The sequence below is a fragment of the Narcine bancroftii genome, chromosome 10, assembly GCF_036971445.1.
Source record: "Narcine bancroftii isolate sNarBan1 chromosome 10, sNarBan1.hap1, whole genome shotgun sequence".
In the NCBI taxonomy this organism is placed as follows: domain Eukaryota; kingdom Metazoa; phylum Chordata; class Chondrichthyes; order Torpediniformes; family Narcinidae; genus Narcine; species Narcine bancroftii.
Genome location: NC_091478.1, coordinates 84,546,075 through 84,552,384, shown reverse-complemented (window position 1 = coordinate 84,552,384; position 6,310 = coordinate 84,546,075).

Here is a 6,310-nt window from a genome sequence, read left to right as displayed (position 1 = left end):
GTGAATAAAAGCTCTCACGACTGGAGGGAGAACAAATGCCTTTATCAGCTTATAACTAAGGGTAGGGTTCTGGGTTTAGGCAGGAAATCAGGGTTATGTGTGGGCAGATGGGGTAGGGCTAGCCATAAGCACTTCACACGACCAGTGAATCCCAGTTCACTGCATTCACCCCATCCTGTAGAATTTAGGGTTTGTGAATGAAGACAGAGAACATGGGTTCAGAAACAAGTGGTTAAGAAAAATATAGTTATTGACATATTTACAAATTTAAGCAGTTCAGGGGTCTGGAGATCATGGTGAAGCACCAGCGGGGGTGGGGGGGGGTGGGGGCCTGCTCCCCTTGTGAGGGAGGTAAAGTGGGCTGGGTCTCCAGTTCGATGACTGTGGGGGCAGTGAGAATGAGCTCCATGGCTTGCAGGGCACCTGAGGCAACGGACCCTCCATTCCAGTGGGTGCCAGGTCTCTGATGAAGACAATGTCCTCCCTACCATCCAGGTACTCAATGTAGCCGTATGTGGGATTGGCATGGAGCGGTTTCACCCTTTCCACCAGGGGGGTCAGTCTTGCTTCTTAAGAAGGACTGTACCAGGAGTAATAAGCCAGTTCCTGATGTCGACCTTCTTGCAAAAGTGAATAGGAGCTCATGAGGAGTAGCTTTGGTTTCGGTACATAGTAGTGACTGGATGGAATGGAGCGCCATGGGGTGGACTTCCTGCCAGCATGAGTCTGGAATGCCTTTTGACTTCAGGGCCAGTTTTACAGCTTTCCATACCATGGCGTTCTCCCTTTCAACCTGCCTGTTCCCCCGGAACAGTAATCCTGCCCCTCACCAGCAGGCACTGACGCAGCTCGTCACTCATAAAGGATGAGCCCCGGTCGCTATGACTAGAGCTGGAATTCCAAAACAGGGTGAAAATGGAGTCTAGGGGCTTCATAATTGATGAGGTGGACGTGTCTAGGCATGGAATGGCGAACGGGAAGCGGGAGTACTCGTCAATGACAGAGAGGTAGAAGGTGCTTCCATTTGTAAAGGGGAGAGGTCCCTTAAAATTGATGGTGAGCTGTTCGAAGGGCCTGGATGACTTGATCAGGTGCCCTTTTGCGGGGTGATAGAAATGCGGCTTGCACTCTATGCGGACCTGGCAAGACCTGATCATTTCCCTGATGTCTTCCACAGAGTAGGGCAGATTGCGTGCCTTGACAAAATGAGCCATGCGGGTAACCCTTGGATGGCAGAGATTATTATGCATAGACCGCAGATGGCCGGTGTGTGCAGGGGCACAGCTTCCTCTGGATAAGGCATCTGGAGCGTTATAAGGGCTCCTGGTTGATAGGCAATGTCATAATTGCAGGTGGAGAGCTCGATCCTCCACCTAGCAATCTTGTCATTCTTGATTTTTTACCTCTAGACATTATTAAACATGAATGTGACCGAGCGCTAATCAGTAAGGAGAGTAAATCTTCTACCAACTAGGTAGTGACAATAGACAATAGACAATAGACAATAGGAGCTGGAGTAGGCCCTTCGGTCCGTCGAGCCAGCACTGCCATTTTACAGATCATGGCTGATCACTACCATCAATACCCCTTTCCAGCCTTATCCCCATAACCCTTAACTCCTTTGCCCACTAGAGTCTTATCTAACTCTCTTTTGAACATAATCAGCGAATCTGCCTCTACCACCCTCTGTGGCAGAGCATTCCACAGATTCACACTTTTCCAGTGCCTTACGGCTTCTACAATAGCTTGAGTCTCCTTTTCCACCGATGGGCTCCAGAACTCATGCATGGCCTTGTAATGTCCACAAAAAAAATGAAACTGGCCTGCCTGCCTGATTGAGGGTAGTGGCCATGGCTATGTCTAAAGTGTCGCTTTCCACTTGGAAAGGCACATTCTTGTCCACTGCATGCATAGTGGCTTTTGCAATGTGGTTCCAAAGGTAGTTAAAAAGCCATTTGGGCTTCAGCCGAGAGGGCGAGATTAGTGGCTTTTAAGAGAGGGCAAACCTTACCAGCATATTGAGGGATCCACTGGCCGTAATATGAGAAAAACCTCAGGCATCTCCTCAAACCGTTTGTGGTCCTGGGGATGGGGAGCTCTATCAGGGGGTGCATCCTATGGGGATTGGAGCCAATGATGTCATTCTCCACCACGTAGCCAAGGATAGCTAGATGTTTAGTCCTGAACAAACACTTGCTGGAGTAATAAGTGAGGTTCAGGGCTTTTGCCGTGTGGAGAAAACTCTGGAGGTCGGCATCATGGTCTTCCAAAGTGTGGCCATAGATGGTGACATTATCAAGATAAGGCAAGGTAGCCTTCAACCCATACTTATTCACCATTCTGCCCATCTGCCTTTGGACGATAGAAAACCTGTTAGTAATACCAAAGGGACTGTCCAGAATTGAGAGAGATGACCATTAACCTCAAATGCTGTATATGGACAGTCCTCAGAATGGAATAGCAGCTGGTGATAAGCAGGTTTCAAGTCAATGGTCGAATAGACCTGATACTGAGCAGTATCTTTCACCATGTCCAAAATTCGAAGGAGGGGGTATGCGTCCAGGAGTGTGTACCAATTAAGAGTTTGGCTATAGTCAATTACTAGCCTGGAGTTATTTTCACCTTTTACCACTCCCACTTGCACTCTCCACGGACTGGTGCAAGCAGACGTTGTGTCACAGACTTCATAAAATGTCAATCTGCTGCACTGTATCTCCTGCTCTTGGTAATGTTACTCAGTCATAGTAGCAATGTGTTTGCAGTCCGAGGACAGATTCAGGAAGAGAGGAGAGGGGTCGATAGTCAGTGTGGAGAGGCTACATGGGTTCTGATTTTAGCGGCCCTCTCTTCTGAACCATTACGGGAGGAGGAAACCAGAATACTCCAAGGTCACGCTTTTAAAGTGACACAGCAAGTCTAGACCCAACAACAATTCATCAAGTATATTCAAGCGAAATTTACAGAACTTCCCCCCCACCCCTCTTCAAACGACAGGTATACTATACAATGTTGTTGACCATGAATAGAATGTGAATAAGACGTGAGAAATATGTGGTAATTAACTGTGTCTGCCTGTCCCGCATCGGACTTGTCAGCCACAAATGAGCCTGCAGCTGACATGGACTTTTACCCCCTCCATAAATCTTCGTCCGCGAAGCCAAGCCAAAGAAGAGTCGTATTTTTGCACAGTCCATGAGTCTATGAAGCTTTCAGTAGAGCCCGTTCGATTAGGCATTTAGTGGAATGTCCGCTTACCTTCACAGTCACTATGGAGTTGCTGAGCTGGTGAGGTTTGTCCTGATCTAGAACCATCGAGGCTAGGTCCCTGGAGACTCCATGCTCCTCACTCGAGTGGCCCCCACCATCCTGGGTTTCCCTGCGTGGGTAAGATAGTGTCGACTTTGATGATTATACTAAAAAAGAAATCTGCTTCTGACTTTCTTAATATTTCAAACATTGTTTTTATTGAAGGGGTCATTGAATTGAAATTGATAAATTGATTTTTTTAAATTTTATTTTTCACACTATGAACCATATTAACCAAAATGCACACAAACATTTCCCTCTTTAATATACACAGTGGCATTTTCTCCCCTTTTTACCCCCTCCCTTCCCTCCCTTCTTCCCACCCTCCTCCCCACCCACCCAACGTTCAACATATACAATACATTAAACAATGTCATCACACAATGAAAATAAACAAGAAAATTGTGTCATCTACTTTTACACACTGGGTCAGTTCATTTCGTTGTCTTCTCATTCTATCATTTTAAGTGGTGGAGGTCCGCGGCAGGCCCTCTCTGTTATGTTCCATGTACAGGTCCCAAATTTGTTCAAATAATGTGACTTTATTTTTTTAATTATATGTTATTTTTTCCAATGGAATATATTTATTCATTTCTATGTACCATTGCTGTATTCTCAGGCTCTCTTCTGATTTCCAAGTTGACATTATGCATTTTTTTGCTACAGCTAAGGCTATCATAATAAATCTTTTTTGCCCTTCATCCAGTTTGAGGCCTAATTCTTTACTTCTTATATTACTTAGAAGAAAGATCTCTGGATTTTTTGGTATGTTGCTTTTTGTGATTTTATTTAATACCTAGTTTAGATCTTCCCAAAACTTTTCCACTTTCTCACATGCCCAAATTGCATGTACTGTTGTTCCCATTTCCTTCTTACAGCGAAAACATCCGATAATGTTGGATCCCATTTATTTAACTTTTGGGGCATGATATATAGCCTGTGTAACCAATTATATTGTATCATGCGTAACCTCATATTTATTATATTTTTCATGGTTCCAGAGCATAACTTTTCCCATATTTCATTTTTTTATCTTTATGTTTAAATTTTTTTCCCACTTTTGTTTGGGTTTATAGCTTATTTCATCCTTTTCTTTCTCTTGCAGCTTGATGCACATGTTTGTTATAAATCTTTTAATTATCATTGTGTCTGTAATCACATATTCAAAGCTGCTTCCTTCAGGTAATCTCAGTCTGTTTCCCAATTTATCTTTCAATTGATGATATGCAAACATTGTACCATGAGTTATTCCATATTTGTACTTCATTTGTTCAAATTATAATAAATTATTTGCCAAAAAAACAATTTTCTATTCTTTTAATCCCTCTTCTCTCCCATTCTCTAAAGGAAAGGTTATCTATTGTGAAAGGGATTAGTTGATTTTACATCAATAATAAGTTTGGTAGTTGGTAATTTGTTTTTTTCCTTTCTACGTAAATCTTCCATATGTTGAGTAAATGGTGCAGTACAGGTGAACTTCTATATTGCACTAGTTTTTCATCCCACTTATAAAATATATGTTCTGGGACCTTCTCCCCTGTTTTATCTAGCTCTATCTTGGTCCAATCTGGTTTTTCCCTTGTTTGATAAAAATCTGATAGATACCTTAATTGTGCTGCTCTATAATAATTTTTAAAGTTTGGTAGCTGCAAACCATCTTGTTTGTACCATTCTGCTAATTTATCTAGCGCTATCCTCAGTTTCCTCCCTTTCCATAAGAATTTCCTTATTATTCTCTTTAGTTCATTGAAGAATTTCTCTGTTAAGGGAATTGGTAATGATTAAAAGAGGTATTGTATCCTTGGGAAGATATTCATTTTAATGCAATGTACCCTTCCTATCAGTGTTAGTGGTAAATCTTTCCAATGTTCTAAGTCATCCTGTAATTTCTTCATTAATGGTTGATAATTTAATTTGTATAGGTGGCCTAAATTATTATCTAATCTAATACCTAGGTATCGGATTGCTTGTGTTTGCCATTTAAATGGTGATTCTTTTTTAAACTTTGTGTAATCCGCATTATTCATTGGTATCGCTTCACTTTTGTTTGCGTTGATCTTGTACTCCGATATTTCTCCATATTCCTTCAATTTCTTATGTAGTTCTTTTATTGATATTTCTGGCTCTGTTAAGTATACTATGATGTCATCTGCAAATAAACTGATTTTATATTCCTTCTCCTTTATTTTTATCCATTTTATTTTATTTTCTGTCCTTATCAGTTCTGCCAATGGTTCTATTGCTAAAGCAAACAGCGAGGGAGATAGTGGACATCCCTGCCTAGTTGACCTGCTTAATTTAAATTGGTTTGATATATATCCATTTACTGTCACCTTCACCAATGGTCCCTTATATAATGTTTTAATCCAATTAATATATTTCTCTGGTAGGTTGAATCTCTGTAATACTTTGAATAAATAATTCCATTCTACCCTGTCAAAGCCTTTCTCTGCGTCTAAAGCAACAGCCACTGTTGGTATCTTATTTCCTTGTACTGCATGGATTAAGTTAATTAACTTACAAACATTGTCCGTCTTTTCTTAATAAAGTTTGATCTAGTTTTACTATTTTTGGTACACAGTCGGCCAATCTGTTTCCTAATAGTTTTGCTATTATCTTATAATCAGAATTAAGTAGAGATATTGGTCTATATGATGCTGGTGTTAGTGAATCTTTCCCCGTCTTTGGTATTACTGTAATTATTGCTGTTTTACCTGAATCTGGCAAGTTTTGTGTTTCTTCTATCTGGTTCATTACTTCCAGGAGAGGAGGAATTAATAACTCTTTAAATGTTCTTTAGAATTCTATTGGGACTCCATCCTCTCCTGGCATTTTATTGTTTGGTAGCTTTTTTAATATAACCTGTATTTCCTCTATTTCAAATGGTTTTATCAATTTGTTTTTCTCCTCTTCTTGCAATTTCAGTAGTTCAATTTTAGCTAAAAATTCATCTACTTTGTCTTCTTTCCCTTCGTTCTCAGTTCAGTATAATTGCTTGTAGAAT